The following is a 19,205-nucleotide window of genomic DNA, read 5'->3' on the forward strand; positions in this document are numbered from 1 at the left end:
TTTGAAGAAGTAGCACAGTATTCATTCACTGTGCGGGTAAGGTCTCAGTTGAAGGTAGTCATGATAAAGAAGTAGAAGTGGGAGGGGCAAGAAGGAGAAAAAAGAGGAAGAGAAGAAAAAGAGTGAAAGCTATTATTATTTTTTTTTTATCCTCACCCGAGGACATTTTTCCATTTTTTGTTCAGATAGAGTGGGAGGGAGAGAGAGGAACAGAGAGAAAGAGAGAAACATCGATGTGAAAGGAACACATCGAGTGGCTGCCACCCGCACAACCAACCAGGGCCGGGGACAAACTGCAACCGAGGTACATGCCCTTAGCGGGAACCAAACCCAGGTCTCTCAGGACCGCAGGCCGACGCTCTAACCGCTGAACCAAACCGGCCAGGGCAAAGAGTGAAAGCTATTAAAGAAAGATACAGAAAAGAAAGGAGAAGTATTTTATTTACCTTTAAAAGCATTTGCTAATTTTTTTAAGTCAAGGGATCCTTTCCTCTGGAAGGTATTATATAGAGGTAAAGTATTATATAGAGGTATTTGCTGTATAGTCTGAAAAAATTAAATACCTGTATTTACCTAAATTAAACACCTTAAACTTTTTTAACAGTTAAGAAAAATTAAAAACTTTAGTGAGAACTATCTCCCCAAAATATTAAGAGTACTAATAAGACTTCATAGACTTTATAGAGTATTGAGTGGGAGAACATTTAGGTCATAAATGCATGAAGACTGTTGAGGCATAATTTACTGTTGCCCTGGAGATCAAAAACGACTCTCATTTTGAATTTATTTTTGTTAATGAGCAGATATTTAATATGGTAGCACATTCTATATGCTTCAGCACTTATGTTTCCCTTAAAAATTTTTTTGGGGGAGATGGTTAATTGTCTAAGCTCCAGGCATACTTTTCCTAGGAGAACATCAAACATTAACACAGAGAAGACAGATGTGCTTTCATTAGAAGAAAAATGCAAATTGGACAAATAACATAAAAATCAGTCTCATGCCCTGAATTGGAAGAGCAGGTGAGTCATGTTATTGCAAGTAATGCAACATTAATCTGGACTTTATAATTACAAGGCAAAGTATCTTTTTATAGATAATCTAATGCTATAGTTGCATGATCTGATCTTATCAAGGTATAGTATTTCTAAAAGATCTAAATTAATGCCTAATCTTTAAAAATTTACATAGAAATCACTTTTAAGCAGAGTCTTATTGTTTACAGTCAGTGTTCAGATGTGTTTACATATAAAAGATATAGACCTTTAGGGATCTTATAATGACATCTAAATATCAAAAAGTCCAACCAGCTATCTCTCTTTAGAGGGATTTTAAGGGAAAGAAATTTCCCAAGTGTGTACTTGCTCTAAGCAGTCAGTAACACCCTGACCTATATTTTGAAGCTGTCTTTTTATGCGGGATATGGATAAAAATAGAACTGCCTGGAAAAATGTATGACATAAAAATACTGAGTGAAATATGCACATTAGAATAACCATTCGAATTCAGGAAGAGTCATGATTTAATTTAAACTTGCTGGTCGATTCTCCATCTATATCTAATTGGTGTTTCTCCTAGGTAGCAGTCAAGCCGCAGGTTTTGCACCAAACATGTGACTTAAACAACTCTTCCAACATACTATGCTTCTGTAAAACAGTGCATTGTCTTCTTAGGCACTTTAATTGATCATAGGATCTCAAAACTAAAATGTTAATATTTTGATGTTAACAACTAAATACAAAATTAACTAAACTTGAAGTTGATTAAAAAATTTTGTGACTTTTTTCCATCTGTTGAATCTCAAAAAATAAAAAAATAAAAGAAATTACAGAACTATAATTTTTCATCATTTTATTCTCAGAAATATGCATCCATTGTGTTATTTTTCATGAACAGAGATTCTGAAATGTATAGATGGCATAAATATTTTCCAATGTCTCCATATGTATCTAGCAAAACCTTTAAGGCCTGAGTTAGCAATCTCACTTTAAATTAGTTATAAAAATAAAAAATAAAATGTGTAGATTAAAGATAAAGATTAAAAATATGTAAAGATTTTTGCCTAGCTGGTATGGCTCAGTGGAATGAGCGTAGTCCCATGGACTGAGAGGTCTCAGTTTGATTCCCAGTCCTGGCACATGCCTGGGTTGTGGGCTCGATCCCCAGTATGGGGCATGCAGGAGGCAGCCTATTGGTGTTTCTTATGTGGATGCTTCTATCTCTTTTCCTTTCTCTCTAAAAAATGAACAAAACCATATTTTTTTATGTGTAAAGTTTTTAAAAATTTAATGTTTATTAAAACTAATACTTCCAAATGTAAACTTATTTGAATACCAAAAAATTAAGAAATATTTATTGAACTCAACAATGGAAAGATTATTTTGCTGCCACTTGTCTAACAAAGTTTATTTAGTCAAGCAAGATACATTTTTTAGAACTCAGGCCAGATAAAGCATTTGATAGGAAACCTTCCCTGATAATCCACCCCTTAAAACAAGATAATTTATACCTCTGACATATAATACAAAACATCCCTATTTATTCATAATTTATATTAGATTTTAAGTGTGCTCTCTCTCTCTCTATATATATATATTTAAATAATGTTTATTTATTGACTTTTAGAGAGAGAGGAAGTGAGAGGGAGAGAGATAGAAACATCAATGACAGAGAACATCAACTGGCCACCTCCTGCATGTCCCCCACTGGGAATTCTGCCCACAACCTGGGCATGTGCCCTGACCAGGAATCAAATCAGCAACCTCTTGGTGCATGGGTCCACGCTCAACCACTGAGCCACACCAGCCGAACAGCATTTCTATTTTAAATATAACAGGTAGAGAAGGCTTTAAGAAGTGACAGTTGAGCAAAATCCGAGAGACCAAGGACTCCTGGAAGAGAATCTACCGAGGGAAATGCAGCAACAGATGGTGGTGGTACCTGGGAGAGTTAAGAAATGAAGGACTTGTAGACAGTTCTGACCACTTTCACTTTTAGTGAGATGGGATGTCATTGCAAGATTTTGAGTAGAAGAGTGGGATGATCTGAGTTTAGATTTTCACTTACTATCTCTGCCTACTGTGTTGATAATACACAGTGAGAGGCAAGAGTGGCTGTAGAGATCAGAAGGCCATGCAATAACCTGGATGAATTATGAGGGTGGTGTAACACAGGTCATAGCAGTGGAAATGGTTGAACACTATGATGTAAAGATAAAGCCAACAGGATTTGCTGACACATAAGATGTACATGATAAAAGACAGAAAAACTAAGAATGACCCAGAAACCTTCAACACAAACACCTGAAAGAATAGAGTTGACATTGACTGAGAAGACCACATACAGAATTTATGAGAGGGATTCAGAAGGTTTTGTGTATTTTAAGCTTGAGATGCTTCCATATACAAGCAGAGATGTCAAGTGGGCAGGTAGACAAGAGTTAGGTGATTAAGGTTGAAGACACAAACTTGGATGTCATCAGGATTCGGATGGTACCAGAACTCTGAGCCTACATGAGCTCGCCAAAAAAGGTGGGTATGAGTAGAAAACATAAGTTTAAATCTTGAGTCTTTGAACAGTACAAATGTAGAGTTCATGAAAGTGAGCTGAGTCCAGCAAAAGAGACTGAGAATGTACAGGAAAAGAATTAGGATTAAAAACAGGACCGTGATGTCTCAGTGTCCCATAAACCAAATGGAAGAAAAGTTTCAAATAGAAAAAAGTGACTAAAAGTATCATGTTAATTAATGACTTAGTCACTTTTGATTCTTTTATTTGCTTACAATCTACATCTAATTCTCAGAACTCCTTCTCTTTCTACAAAATATATCCATGTAAGTGTGTGTTTCATCAGAGAAGCAGAATTAATATGAGTGATAGGACTAAGGAACTTATTATAGGGATTAGACATGTAATTGGGGGAGCTGAGATGAAGTTTATGGAATTTCATTGCCACTACATCTCGTGGTTTAAAGTCACTGAGATCAATAAACTGGCAGTTTAGAAGAAAAGCTATGTGGATTTGGAGTCAGCTGGGACAAACTGGAGTCCTGAGGAACTGGACATTCAAAAGACAGTGTTTACCTACATCAGCTCAGACAGACTGGATAAATTGGACATTGGACACCCTCATAGACAACCTGGGCCTAAATCTGTGTCTCTCCACCTCCAATCTCAAAACAGTACAAGTAATAGGAAGAAGGATCCTTTATAAAAGATCTTCCCATGTGTGCACAGACACACTCTGGGAGGATAAAGGAGAAATTCTGGCAGGAATGGAAGGAGCTATAAATGTAGCTCCTGCCCCAAACTAACTAAATGAGCTAGCAATTCATCAAGAAGCATGAATTGCAACAGTACCTGGTTCCCTACACTAACTTTTAGCATATAATAAACCTGATGCTGCATTTATTTCTCCCAGATCTTACGGAGACCTTTTTTCTGCAACCCCAGGGCAGAACTAGATAGGGAAGGAAATTCTGGGAAGCACAGTTCTAATTTAGCTAGGTCAACTCAGTACATAATCACTCCAATCCAGAATCCAATAAAGTAAAATGAGGACTGAGAGTTAACTATTGTAATCATGGTTGTAGTATACCTATTATTAGATTGCAATTTCCTTGAAGGCAGAGAGTAACTGTCTATGTATCTTTTTTATTGCATTGTATTCTAGTCATTTGTATCCATGACTGAATCAATGGAAATAATTTTTTCCTCATCTTGGTCTCAAGAATATTTGGCTTGTTTAACATCTTCAGTACACATTTTTTGAATGACTTAGATCCTTTAAATTCTATTTTTCTATGATTTTAAATAAAGATGTTTTGTAGGTATTAATAACACAGGATTAGTAAAAAATTAATATAAATCTTGAAATAATTTATATGTATCATGTTTGTAGATATGCTCCTCCAGTATGTTTAGAATGACTCTCAGTCTACCATTTCTATCTCAGTTTTCTAGAAAAAGCATAATTAATATATCAGTTATTTAACTTTTGTTGATTATACACCATAACTACATAAATAATTACACTTTATCCAAGACTACTCTATCCAAGTAGTCTCTATCTAAGATTACTTTCAGAGTTATTTCGTGATAAATGTTGTTTTTCTCACCACTTTTATTTTTGTTAATTTTCTCCCCTCTTTTGTTTTATTACTTCATATTTTCATTCAGTATTTACTTCCTATGATTCATCCCAGTACCAGAAACATCTGATGCACCATTCAACTGGCTGAAACTTTTACCCATAAACATGGCCACCACGATATATGGAAAGGGAGAAGAAAAGAGTTAACAACTATTTATTGAGTCAAAAAATTGAACATGTTAATAATACAAAGTACCATATCTCAATCCCAGTATCAGTTAAAGCTCTTGGAAAACACTGACCTTATTATTCTAAGGTCTTTTATATCTTCTTCAGTCTTGACTGGATGTATGGTCTGAGTGTTTGTGTCGTCCTCCTCTTCTCCACCTCAAAATTCATACGTTGAAATTCTAAAGCCCAGTGTGAAGGTATTAGAAGGTAGGCCTTTTGGGATGTGCTTGGTCATGAGAGTCCAACCTTATGAATGGCATTCATGTTATAAGAGACCTCACAGAGATCCCTTGCCCCTTCTACCATGTGAGGACACAGCTAGAAGGCACTAGCCATGAACCAGGAAGAGGGTTCTCACTAGAACACAACCATGCTGGCAACCTGATCTTAGACTTCCCAGCCTCCAGAACTGTGAGAAAAAAATTATAAGCCTCCTGGTTTATGATCTTTTGTTATAGCAGCCCAAAAGAACTAAGACAACCTGCTGTGCTGTTGGATCAAAGCTCACCACACTCCTTCCTATGACTGAATATCACTTGCTTAGTTACTCTAATAGTGTCTGAAAACTTAATTTTTAAAATAAAAATGCAATTTATTTAAAGTAAAAAAGAAAAAAATAGTTCACCTATTTTCCCCACCCTTCCACTTCCTACCTCTGGCAACCACCAATCTGTTTCTCTACATCTACAAGCTTGGTTTTATTTATTATTATTTTTTTTATATTCCACATATAAAAATACAGTTTTTGTCTTTCTTTTTCTGATTTACTTCATTAACAATGCCCTTGAGAGTGCATTCATCTTGCTACAAATGGCAAAATTTCATTCTTTTTTTAAAGGTGAATGATATTCCATTGCATATACACCATACTTTCTTTATCATTTTATCCACTGATAGACACTTAGGTTGTTTCCATATCTTGACAATTGTAAATAATGCTACAATGAACATGAGGGTGCATATATCTTGCTGAGTTAGTGTTTTTGTTTTCTTTAAATAAATATCAAGAAGTGAAATTGCTGGATTATATGGTAGTTACATTTTTAATTTTTTAAGGAACCTCCATATTGCTTTTTATGGTGCTGGACCAATTTATATTCCCAACAATAGCGCACAATGGTTCCCTTTTCTCCACATCCTTGCCAACAGTTGTTATTGCTTGTCTTATTGATAATAGACCTTCTAACAGATGTGAGTTAATATCTCATTGTGGTTTTGATTTGCATTTCCCTAATGATTAATGAAGTAGAGCATCTTTTTATGTGCCTGTTCGTCATGTGTATGTTTTTGGGAAAATGTCTACTCAGATCTTCTGTACATTTTTAATTAGATTTTTAAAAAGCTATTGAGTTGTATGAGTTCATTGTATATTTTGGATATTAGGCCCTCATCAGATGTATGACTTGAAAATATTTTCTGCTGTTCAGGTTACCTTTTTATTTTGTTGATTGTTTCCTCTGGTGTCCAGAAAATTATGATTTGATGTACTTCTAGTCATTTATTTTTGCTTTTGCTTTTGGTGTCAGAATAAAAAAGTCATTGCCAAGACCTTAGTCAAAAAGCTTACGGTCTGTGTTTTCTTCTAGAAGTTTTATGGTTTCAGGTTTCATGTTCAAGTCATTAATCCATTTTAGTTGATTTTTGTGCATGGTGTAAAATAGTGGTTGAGTTTCATTGTTTTGCAGGTAGCTGACCAGTTTGCCCAATGCTATTTATGGAAGAAACTGTCCTTTTTCCATTGTTGGCTCCTTTGTCATAAGGAAATAAAGCATATATGCAGGCGGCTAGGTTCCAATGGTAATTATGCCAAGAGAACAGAGATGACGGCAATGCCAATTTTATGACCTTGCCTAGGAAATGACATAATGTAATTTTCAGCATATTCATTTGGTGGAGTCAGTGATAAAAGTCTGCAGAGGTTCAAGCAGAAGGGACATAATTTTTAGCCTTCAATCAAAATGGTTTCAACATCTCATTGTAAGCAGTTAATATGAAGTGGGATGTTTTGTGACAGCCATATCTGAAACACACAGTTACATGGAAGCTTAATGATTCACTCCTATCTCAATACCCATTTTGTTTCTAAAATGTTAATATTTAAAGGAAAAGTTGGAAGTGGGACATTGCAAAGAAAAACATCATTACACCTCCATGGTAAGTTAGGATGTGAATGGGTTCAATGTATACACCTGTACATAATATATCCCATAATAACAAATGTCAAAAATACTTACTGACCATAACATTAACTTTAATTTCTAGAAAACATCCAAGATGTTGAAGAAGGGGGGTGAAAATAAAAATTAAGATCTATTTTAATGTAAATGTGTTATTTTAACCACAATTTATATGCCTTTAACTCAAATTACATCACTATTGACTTCTTGAACACTTACTCAATATATAGCAATACATAGTATTAATAATAGTTATATTTCATACATCATGTATTTTTGTTTGTATGGTATGTAAATGCTAAGAAAGCAGAGAAACTTTTATTCACCCAAATATAAAATGTAAGCAACTTTTCCATTACAGGTTTATATATTTCATTTAGGTTTACTTTTTCCAGAAAGTAAATAATACCCAAAATACAATGGCAACGGAATATAAAGCAATAACGCTAGTCCTCAGTAGATCAAGGCTGCATGAAACATACAGATGATTCCTATTCATCTTCTACATTTGGATGATTAAAAATTGAATCTCATTATTGAGTGAACCAGAAATAAGGAAAATACACTTTAATTCATGATAGCACATATATTTATTATTGAAGTTAAAAATTTGGCCAATGTATTGAATTGGCAAAATAAAAATGACTTCCATTTTGCATAACTTCATAAGTCTAGAATTTCACGATATGAGAAAAAAATTTATACAAATGACAAAAACGAGGAAATGCATTTTCTACATTTTAATTACAATTCACATGTCTGTGTCTCCTGCTGTGATGTTTTGTTAAAAAGAGATCTCATTTGTGCAACTGCCAGTATAGAAACTGACAGATGGTAAGACCAGTTTCCAACCTGCTTAAGTACTGGTGTAAATTATTATATTACAATTGTCTACCTTTACTATATATCTAAGTAGCATAGAGTACTATTACTGTTATATTACAATTCTTGTGTTGTTATATTTAGACCTATTTGTATGATTTATACATAAATGTATTATAATTTCAGACTTTATCAATATACTATTTTTAGAGATGATTTAACTGATAATTTCTCTAAAAATATATGTCAAGTTTTATTTATTTCAATGAAATGCCCACAAATACATAAATACCTGGGGACAATAATAACAGAACAACTCAAAATCCCAATTAAAAAATTATCACTTTTGTTAGATGTAATCTATAGACTTCAACAAATGAATCAATATAAATACAGACACACACACATAATCTAAGGGTGTATTTATTGATTTTAGAGAGAGAAAGAAACATCAATCAGTTGCCTCTCATATTTGCCCTGACAAGATGGAAACTGCAACCTGGATATGTGCCCTGACCAGGGATCAAAACTGCAAATTTTGTTGTATGGAATGGTGCTCCAACCAACTGAGCCACCCTGCCAGGGAAGGTTAACTATATTTTAAATATTGCAATCACATAAAACAAGTATTGAGATATGAAAATTACCTCACGTGAAGGTGAGAAAGCCTAAGGTTATTCTCCAAAGACATCATTGATCATGTCTGAAAATAAAAACAAAAATAAGAAAATTTTATTTTATTAACTTACTGGGGATCTACTTATAAAGATGCCATTGGTTTTATGTTGATATACATTATTTTTAGTACAGTTTACTTCTCTTAAAAAACAGAGAGGTGTAAATTCAGAGAACATCAATGTTGTTTTCAGTTCACCTCTTTCCACCACTTCAACTTTTTTTTAGCTCTCAACACTGGATAGTTTCCCCTGGGAATTCAGGTTCACCTCAGTTGCTGGGTAAGCAATGCCTTGCCATGCATTCTGCTTTCCTTTCTCTCATCCCATTACATAGGCTAAGAACTAGATCACTTTGTGAACCTGGAACCTGGCATATGTTCACCTTAATACTCTTGCTACCATGTTTGTCCCATGGGAAGAATCATTGGTGTCTATGTTCCCAGATCAAAGACTGCTGATGCAGTGAGTATTCTGACCCAGTCATGTGGGCTTAGGGTCGGCCAAGGTTTCCTGTTGGAAATCTTAGTCTGTTGACCTGCCTGAACTTTTAGTCTCCTCCACAGAGCAAGAACATAAACAGATCTTACTGTTCGGACATCTGGCATGTTTTTTCCTGCAAAATGACAATTTACCAAATATAGTCACAACTACCAGATTTCTGAAAAACAATTCTATCTAAATTTTTACCTACTGTTTTCTGTCTACCAGTAGGCTACCCCAATAAATGCCATGCTGATTGAGTTTTTCCTGTGCTCTCTGGACCCTGATCTGTAGCTGAGAGATCCTCCTGTCTCCCATCCCACACTTTCTCATTAGTCTTTGATCTTGAACCAAGTGCATGTTTCAGCCTCCATCTCCAATAAAGTCTCCTGCTGCTCTAAGGTACACATGATGCTGTTTATGTGTTACAACAGTTGTTACAAAAGGATAATTTTCATTGTAGTACTATGGAAAAAATCCAGAATGTTAATACCATACTTATATATATATTTTTTCATTTCTTTTTTTTTATTGTTAGGCTAAAGCAAAGAGGAGAAATGGCCTACCTAATGATTAGATAATCATGATAGGGTATGAAGTAAATCAGAAAACTATACAATAGCTAGGATGGAAAAAAAGAAATGCAACTTTTAAATTTATTTTCTGACACTTCGTCTGCAAACATTGTTTGCAAATGTTTTAAAGTTAATTCACTTCCTAAAACACCTTATAAATTTCATTATAGTAATAGGGTTGGAAAGAAAAAAAATATCTCCCTCACCTTCCCTAGGCACTAATTTTATACTTTTTAGGTACCACTACTGAAGAATTTCTAATTTAGCTCATCACTTCAGTGGGAATTCAGTGCACATAAGGGGCACATATGTAATTGGCAACCTAATTTTTCTGCTTTCATCAAATGGTGCAATGCCAAATCTTCATTGAACTTGCCAGTTAAATGCACTCGGGAACCAAACAGCAGCAAGCATGAGAGATGAAAATGAACAAATTGGAAAGAGTCATTAACTTTCTGTTTTCCCATCACAACAAAAATTGTATCATAGGAAGTGTATCAACGTGGGAAATTCTACTTGAAACATTAAGAAATCTTAAAAGAGAATAATTCACTTACTTAACTTCTAAAATGTTGTTTATTGTAATTTATAAATGGGGTTTCTAGTACAGATTTTTTAAAACAGAAATACAAAATAGTAAAAATAAGTCAACATTCTAAAAGCACGTTTAGGTGGTATTTTCATATGTTTTATTTTGTCTAGTGTATATAAATTATAGACCTTATTTGGCAAGCAAAATTGTTAGAAAATTAAGTGAGAAATGTTGGCTTTATTTAATATCTTAATGAATAAAGGCAACTGACAGATTGTCATGGTTCTCACTAATTATGGATGCTGTTGAGAGTGTGAAAATTACAATCAGATGTGGTTACCAAAAATGCCCTTGAAATATCTAGTCTAATGTATAATTTTAAAGTATGCAATATAGTCATTATAAAATTATTATTATTGATCAATCAATTAAATAGAGAAGTAGAACAATAAAAACTCCACAAACTTGGCCAGTATAATTAAGCATCATTCTTAAAGGAGGACAAAACTTTTCAAAAATATCTATTTACAGCTCTTAAATAAACCACATGTTTATTTGCAAAGTGCAAATGTTTAGGAATACCTCTTCCAAAACATTTTTCTTTTGCATTGATAATGGGATTCTTTAATAAGGACTTTGTAGAAAGTGTCCTAAGTTTTTTCATCTATAAGTCTAAGTAGTTAGGACTTCTTAAATCCTTGCCCAACCCTTAGAAATGAACATTTTGTAAACCCCTCTTACAATTGAAAAAGAAAGGAGGTAGGAGGAAAATGCCAAAAGACTGTAGATTAGCTTTTTTTTTATGATTATCAAAAGCTCTAAAGAAACTATTAATATTTTCAATTCAGCCAGGAGTTCTGAATGGCAGTATGAACGGTAGAGTGAGACAGACCACAGTTGAGTTCCAGCTTCGTCACTTGATCTGTGTGTGACCTAAGGATAACTACCTACCCTCCCCAAACCTGACTTTTCTGATCTGTGAAATTGAAGAAATGATCATAGCTTTTTAAAATGTGGGCATGCACACATTAAGTCCCAACATCCTTTGTTAGTGCATCCATTTTTCAATGCTTAATCAAAGAAGCTATAAGGTTCTATATTTATGTTATTGATATGTTTGTCCATTGGTCCCAAATTGCTGCCCTTTCTTGATTATATGCTTAAGCCACTTTTAATGGACTTAAACGGACTCTAAACTCATTTTCTGATGCATAAAGGAATTAGGTGAAAGGTAAATCAATGTGGAAAACCTGAAGACATAGCAATAGTCATGAGCTACTAATAATGACAGAAGATATAATAACTAAGTTGTCAATCTTTCCACCACTTCGCTTGCCTCCTAAATATTCTTAACTTTCTTTCATCACATTTATGAAAATAAAAGGAGTTTCCCACAGTTGTCCCCCCAAAGCAGGGCTGTCCCCAGGCCAAAATGCATATCAACTGCTAACACTCATTCAAAAATACACCCTGATTTTACACCCAATTGATTCACATTTCTGAAGTCAGATCATGGCCAGTTAGATTACGTATTTAGAACACACACACACACACACACACACACACACACACACAACCTTGAAAGAAGTAGAGATTGCTTGATCCCTGGACACAATTTCCCAACAAAGTAATGACCCAGATCACAGACATCCTGTAATCTGTGCTGAAGGCTAGTTAGGGTAAAAGAGAGGTGATCTCAGGTGTACACATTTAACACTGGGGATGTGTTCTCTGTGTAGAAATGGACCTACATACCAACATAATGGGTTAAAAAATGTTTCACATACACACAGTTAAATGTACTCCGTCTGCTGTACTGCCTGCTAAAGACATACATACATAGGAGTAGAGATAAAGAAGGGGATGGATGGGAAGGAGTTCAGGACCTGAAAGGAAATGAGGCAGTGCAATGGGAGAGAGGATCAAGGGAAAACAAATTAGGTAAGCAACAGCACCATGCATCAGAAGTCTTCTCCATCTCTAAAGTGGCAAATTTTCTCCAGGGGGCCATCAGTCAAATGATGTGAACACGGTAACTGATTCTGTTTGTAATTACCAGGTTGTCGAGGGCCTTATGTGCAGGAGCCTAAGTGCCACTCCAGGTCACAGTCCCCGTGCTTCCATGATCCTACAGAAAAATTGATTGCTGTAAATGTTTCCTGGAAGGTGTGACCCGCTTTGAGGAGAGAAGTCAGGTTTCTTTCCTTGCTGCCCTGAAGGAAAGAAACCTGTCAGGCTGTGAATAGGTTGCGTGAGAGGGAAAAGGGGCGAAAGCCTCACGGTTTCCTCCCTGAGCGGAGGGAGAGAAAGGTAACCTGGGTAGTTAGGAGAGAAACGGCACAGTGCCTCTTCAGCACCCTCGGGGTCCCTTCGCTGAGCCTCAGACTCTCCCTCTTATCCTCCCTTGACCTGCCTCTGCACTTGGACTACTTAAGCACGAGGAAGGGCTAAGGAGAAAGCCAAGTCAGCACAGTCGGATAAGGCTTCCCCTAAAATGAAAACTCAGCAGCGGGCCAGCAGTGGGTGTGCACGCGTTAATGTGTGAGTATGTGTGCGTGGAAACCGGCGGCCGCTGTTGGCCCGGCGCCGCCCCAGCCCCTCCCACCCCGCCGCACCCCACCGCACCCCACCCCCCAATCCCTATAAAAGCTGCGCTCGCGGCCGCCCTCCTCGCAGTCGGGACCGAGCCTGTCGGGAGGTGGCCCCCGGGTTCCCCACACAGTCACACTCCGCGCACTCACACACTTGGAAGCGCCTCCCCACGTCCCTCCCCTGCCCTGCTCTAGCTCTGCTCTTCTCTCTCTCACCACAAATAGTCGCCGACCGACTGCCAATCCGCTCGCTCTCCTCTCTCGCTCAACATGACTGACTGGGAAGCGGTGGCTCAGGCGGAGCAGCCCCGCTGGCGCAGGCAAAAGGAGCAGGAGGATTATTAAATAACGCGGCTCGGCGGTGCGCCTGGGAGTGGAGAGAAGGAGCCCAACAGCCGAGAAGGGGAGGGAGGGCAGAGCAGGGGGTCCAGGAAAGACACCCCCGTGCCCTGAAGACCTAAATCCCCGAGTGCCCGGGAGGAGCCTTAACGAGCGGCGTGGAGACCTCAAGGTAGTAACGCCCCTGATGCCCCCGCGCTGGAGGGTGGCGCGTCGGTTCGCCGCCGCGCTGGGGCCAGCCCCGGGCGGACGCCGGGATGACCGCCCGGCAGGTGACCGCGCCGTGCCCGGGCCGCCATGGAGCAGCCCCCGCCCAGGCCCGGGGCGCCAGCCACGGGCCCGGCGTGCGCGGCGCGGAGACCTGGCCTTGCGGGCGGGGTGGGAGGGAGGCGGACAGGCTCGCTTGCTGCTGGCCGGTGACTCCCCGCGCGCTGCGTGGCCTTTCACTCCGTGCCCTGAGCGCGCTGCTCCCCGGGGCCGCGGCCCCTGCTCCGGGGCGATGCGGAGCGTGGCCGGCCGAGGAGACAAGAGTTGGCGCAGGTTCCGGGCCGCTCCCCTCCCTCGCCGCCCGCGTCCCGCAGGTAGGGGTGGCGGGGCTGCGGGCTGCGCGGCGGGGGCGGCGGCGAAGGGGGGAGAAGGGGGGTCGGGGAGCCCGGGCTCCTTGCTGGAGCCGCAGTGCCGGAGCCGGGACCGCCTCTTGCCCCCGCCTGCTTGTCCTCGCGCTGGCTTCCTGGGTTGGAGGCGAGACCCTCCCCAGCGGCGGCAGGAACAGCGGCGACTTAGTGTGAACAAATTGCTTTGTGGTGGCGTGTCTAGGGCTCCAGGGAGAGGTGTGTGTGCGTGTGTGTGTGTTCGATCATTCGTGTGTGTTCGCACTCCTGACTAATCTTTGCGTTGGTTCACCTGAAATGAAAATCAGTCCTGAGCCGAAACCGCAGGTGGCCCCTTGGGCCCTGTTATCTTTTTTAGCTTGTTTCCTTGGGATCACGCGCGGTGCAATCTCCGGGTAGGGGTGCGCGAAGGGGTGACGGAGGGATTTGTGAATGGTGCCTCACTGCGCTTGGAGGCTGAGCCTTGCTGATGTCAAGGAGGAGGTATCCCGAGTGAGAAGAAAGGCTGTTTATGGCAAAGAGTTGTGAAATTTCTCGGGGTTTCTTTCAGTGTATCTTGATCTTCACTCTCTCCACCTCTCCTCTCTGTCATCTCTTCCTTTCTCTTTCTCAAATTTTGAAGCAATTTTGCTTTTCCCCTTCTCTCGTGGGGCCTGGAATATGACATGAAGGAAATAAAAAAACCACTTGTTTTTTGCAGGTGGAAAAATGTTGCTTAAAAGGTCTCTTGCCCTTTGATGTTTTTGTGTACTTCGTCTCCTCTTAACTCCTCAGGCCATCAATAGGATCCACAAAACAGAAAGTACCTACTTCATTTCAAAATCTTTCATTTCTAATATCTTTAGAGTTGAATACCTTCCCACTGAAATGTAACACACACCCTCCACCCCTACACCTAAGAAAGGCTATTAAAAAGGATGTACACACATTTCATTGTGAAGCTGGTTTTATTAAAAGTGTTGGGGAGGAAAAGAGAAGCAGACACCTAGCTGAATTTATATTGATTTCTACTGATTAAAAACTAGCTATTAAGAAAAGACCGAAAATACTATTTAGACTACAACACAGTTTGTTTCTGTTTCTCTTTCTGTTTGCTTTTTAACAGGAACAACTTCCAAAGACATAACTTAAAGCTTAGATAAGTCTTGGGACGGTGTCTACCAACTATGCTTTAGCAAATTTATGTTTGTTCTCAAAAGTTAGCAGCTGGTGCTTTTACAGAACCCATAACTGAGTTGTGACTGAGATGTCAGGGCAGTGTCCTTATTGTTTTAAATTGGTATATCTCTAAGGCCTGCTTGCCAAGCACAGTGTTTTTGAAACATTGAAATTCCTTATTCAACCACCCTTCAATAATTTTACAGAGAAGAAAGGGAAGTAAACTGGCCACACTATTGTCAGAATGATTTGTCTTCCTTTGATATTAATTAAGGAGCTCCTTAGTTTGATCAAAACACACCAACTGTTTTCTTTTTCTTTTTCTCTTCCCCAGTATGAAAGTAGCTTTCCTTACCAGTCTTGTTCATTTTGAAGACAGAGCAGAGTTAAGGATTTCTTTTGATTCGGTTATGTTCATGTTGGTTTAAAATACATTGGAGCAATGCGCAGTTTATATAGTACCTTAGGACGCAGACTGAGAACCCCACTGAGTGTTACATTAACTTGCCTGAATAATTGCAATGGAGAAGAAATAACAGGGACTTTTACAATATACTTGATAAACTATATTATTATAATTATTAAAAAGTCATATTTATGAATATTTTGGTTTTTTGACATTGTCAGAATCAGCATATTTTAATGATGTATGATTTATTGTATTGTATGTAAATTCACAACAAACTCATGAAGTAGAAAGTGAAAAATGTGTAATGTTTTATAGTTGTTCAACTTTTATTGCATTTATTCAACATAGCACTAATGTGCTAGGACTATCTAGCTCTCTGCCCTTCAGGAACTTCCTCTCCATGTGGGAGGAATCTGATGCTCATGCTGTAACAGAGTTAACAACTCATGACAATAAGCGATTGCATGTCTAATGAGGATTGCAGGAGTTCAGAGCATGATAACATTTCATACTGGGTTTTGTTTGAAAAGGCTTCAGGGGCAGGTAGACTTGCCCGGTCTTGATCTTAAAGAATAAATAGGATTAGTGGCTTAAGGATGAGAATGTGAGGTATAAGATGCAAGTCTCTTGGAATTGCAGAAAAGAACAAAAGATATGAGGATAGATAAGTTTGTTTTGAAATAGATTTAGATATTGCAGAGTGGTTGAACTTGTGTCAAATGCAAAGGGAGTCTATTTTTGATGTACAACGTTCTGCACACTATTCTTGGAATGAATTGTTAGTACATATTTGTGTATCTTAGAAGACAAATATTTGACTTTATATTGCCCTTTAATGAAAAAAACAAAACAAAAAAATGCTTGACATGTATTTGTAGACAATACTTACTTTAAGTATTTAAATATACAACATCACACTAAAGTGTTGAATTTGGTATTAATAATATAGCACATACAAACCTTTTTCTAGTCAGGTCTTTGAGATACATTCTTATTTTTTAAATATATTTTTATTGATTTTTTATAGAGAGGAAGGAGAGAGAGATAGAAACATTGATGTGAGAGAGAAACATTGATTGGTTGCCTCCTGCATGCCCCCTACTGGGAATCGAGCCCACAACTCAGGTTGTGCCCTGACCCGATGGAACCTCTCAGTCCATGGGGCAACGCTCAATTCACTAAGCCACACCAGGCAGGCTGAGATACATTCTTTTTTTTTTTTAAATCCTCACCCAAAAATATTTTTCAATTTGTCTTCAGATAGAGTGGGGGTGGGGGGGGGCGAGAGAGAGAAAGAGAGAGAGAGAGACATCGATGTGAAAGAGACACATCGACGCTGCCTCCTGCACGGTCCTGACCAGGGCTGGGGACCAAACCACAACTGAGGTACGTGCCCTTGACCGGAATTGAACCCGAGACTCTTTGGTCCGCTGAGCAAGACTGGCCAGGGCTGAGATATATTCTTTTTTTTTTTTAATCCTCACCCGAGGACATTTTTCCATTTTTGTTCAGGTAGAGTGGGAGGGAGAGAGAACAGAGAGAGAGAAACATCGATGTGAAGGGACACATCGAGTGGTCGACACCCGCACAACCGACCAGGGCCGGGGACAAACTGCAACCGAGGTACGTGCCCTTAGCGGGAACCGAACCCGGGTCTCTCAGGACGGCAGGCCGACGCTCTAACCGCTGAGCCAAACCGGCCAGGGCTGAGATACATTCTAAACCAACCCTCCTTAGATTGCTCTAAAGGAAAAAAACATTAGATATGTAGAAAAACAACTGTATAATAGTAAGCATTCATTGAATGCTTACTATTATAATCTTCATATAAAATGTATAACTCATTAAACAACATATTGTCTATAATATTTTTATTTTGAATATTAGAAGGCATTCACATAATAGTTAATCTATCGTTACGTTATTTTGCATGAAGGGCTTGTGGGGAACAATTTTAGAATTGTAGCAACAATTTTAAAAGTATTTTTACTATTTTCTGGTAAAGAGATTGTATTAGTAATAGAAACATGTCTTCTCTCTCAGCATTCCGAACCTAGTTATTTTTCTTTGTATATATGTTTGTTTTTATGAATACACAACAATGTTTAAAATGCATTCCTTTATTTTAAGACTACAAGGGAAACATCTGAATTGACTTTTAGCCTGTCTTTCAATATGACACCCCAGAAGTATGTTATGGTGACAGTAAAGAAATAGTACAAATATTAGGTATGACTGTCAATAAGTTACAGAATACAATTACTTTCAGGTATTGAATTAAAAGAGTTTCATCATATATATTTTTTTGTTGACAGTGAATAGATAAGAGTTATTACAAAAGTGAAAAACCTGTTAAGTCACCAATTTCATATACGTGCAGGAATGGGATGATTTCCAAGGTAGTCAGAGTACAAACCAGATTATCCGTTAATTGGTCTCCTTTGAGTTTGGTTTTGGACTATATGTTACAAGTGTATCACTTTGATAATGTAATCTCTACTGCTGTATGACTGACAGTTCAGCATGATTTCCCTACTGGACAGTGACAAAATCTGCTGGCTTTATATTGAGAACATATACTTCTATCAGCAACACTATCTTCACTATACATGAGTGTCAGCAATAAAACAAAGTCTGGGATGGAATAAGCAGGAGAAAAGATGGGGAGATTGATGAAAAACACTGTAACAACAACAAAAAAAATACTTCAGTATATAGCTTAAACTAAATATAATATAAAAATGACCAGTCTAAACTGCAGTGGATATAGTACCAAGATATTGTTACCAGTTTTTATTTTAAAATGACCACGTTGCATTTTAAGATGTTTCATGCGGGCCAAATAAAATGCCAGAAAAAAAGTGGGGGTCGAAAATGCATACTGGTTTCTGTCTATGATATCAAAATTGTTTTTTAAAGCTTTCTGTTCATATAACTGACAGATGAAGCATGTTGTTTGGCCACATTGTGGCTCTTTACGTAGACTAATTTAAAATACAGATTTTAGTTTTGCATTATTTACACTGTATTAGCAATTTTTACATTTCAATTAAGCAAACTAAAATTTTGAATATCAAAACTCTGTTATGAAACCAAATAAAATCTAAAGTTCATTTAGGAGGATACATCTTATCTAATGGGAAATTCTTAACCTAGAGTAGTAATTTTCAAAATGTGGTTCCCTGAGCAGTAGCACCAGTGAATTGTTAAAATACCAATCCCACCCCAGACTGACTGAATCAGAAACTCTGGGATTGGTTCTAGGATGTGGTCCTCTATGTGATTCTTATGCCCTCTTAAGTTTGAGAACCACTGACCTATAGTGTTTTACAGTGAAATGTGAAGGCTGTGTCTTCTACCTGTTTCATATCTAAGTACTTTTCCCAACTGGTAGAGATAACTGAGGTTGGATCTGGAAAATACTGTGTTACACTCTCCATCAGAAGATTTTCATCTTAACTGTATTTAAAAAATTTTTAAATGAGTTTGTAATTTCTGTGCACATATGTTG

At 38.0% G+C, this 19,205-nt stretch overlaps 1 protein-coding gene across 2 annotated transcripts in view; it reads left to right on the top strand.

Moving 5' to 3' along the window:
• The first annotated feature begins 13,280 nt into the window (after positions 1-13,280).
• The window catches only part of CCSER1 (coiled-coil serine rich protein 1), a 723,258-nt gene continuing 717,333 nt past the window's right edge, over positions 13,281-19,205 (top strand). For both annotated transcript variants that reach the window (XM_036243021.1, XM_036243030.1), the window contains exon 1: positions 13,281-13,688. The gene's annotated coding sequence lies outside the window, so the exon portion shown is untranslated. The remainder of the gene's footprint in view (positions 13,689-19,205) is intronic.

Source organism: Molossus molossus, unplaced genomic scaffold, assembly GCF_014108415.1.
Source record: "Molossus molossus isolate mMolMol1 unplaced genomic scaffold, mMolMol1.p scaffold_m16_p_1, whole genome shotgun sequence".
Classification (NCBI taxonomy): Eukaryota; Metazoa; Chordata; class Mammalia; order Chiroptera; family Molossidae; genus Molossus; species Molossus molossus.